Here is a 973-nt window from a genome sequence, read left to right as displayed (position 1 = left end):
CTTTTTGAATTAGAATGAATAATGAACAAATAACCAGTCGTTAATCATTAAGTACCTACTTTTTATGTACCTTATTGTAAAGTGTTACCAACTGATCTATTGGCCTAAAAGCAGTCATAATTAAATATATATTAGTCTAAGATAGTGGAACAAGCCTTTAAAGTCTCTGCTAATGTAAATTATTTAATTATTAATTATTAAAAACCACTTATTCCCAGATGTCCTCAGTTGTAGCTCCAGCTCTGTTTGCAGTTGCCCTGGGAGCTACGATAGAGGTTGGTAGATACACGACAGGGGGCTAAAAGCCTGAAGATCTTTACGTCTTTACATTAGAAATCATTACATCTTAACAGGTTCAATAAGAACTGCTGTACCGTGATTTTTCAGAATTTGGAGCCACCACTTTTTTCTTTTGTTGTACTTCTATGTTATGTCATATCCCTTTATTACTGCCCTCCATATGTTTATCTATTCAACTTAATAAAAAAAAATCCCTCCCACTTCAAACTAATCCTGTCATTTTTATTATTGATTTTGACAATACAGTGTTAGAAACTATACTGCAGAAGTGTTTAGGGTCAGTAGGCCAGTAGGAAATTAGGTTTTTCATCACTCAAGTGTCTAATATTGTTTATTAGCTGTGGAGTGGTGAACCAGTCCAGTACATATGAAGGCCATGACCTTCTCTGTTCATTTTCTCAATTTTTATATGACAAACATGTCACACTGGCCATCCCATAAGGGTAATTTTCTGCTGCCCATCTGTCTCGTCGTATCCTTGTGGATTGTTGCGCTCTGTTATTTATTTATTTGTCATCTTCCCCATAATCCTCCCTGCTTGTCGTGGCCGCTGGTGGGCTACAGAATGTAAATCCTTTAGAACAGGATTACTGAGGCAGATAAATGCTACTGGACACATCCATCTCTGATTGTTCTGAGATCAACATGGACGCTTGTTGCAGATCTCCTAAAG

This window comes from Etheostoma cragini, chromosome 15, assembly GCF_013103735.1.
Source record: "Etheostoma cragini isolate CJK2018 chromosome 15, CSU_Ecrag_1.0, whole genome shotgun sequence".
NCBI lineage: Eukaryota > Metazoa > Chordata > Actinopteri > Perciformes > Percidae > Etheostoma > Etheostoma cragini.
This window is presented reverse-complemented; position numbering follows the sequence as displayed.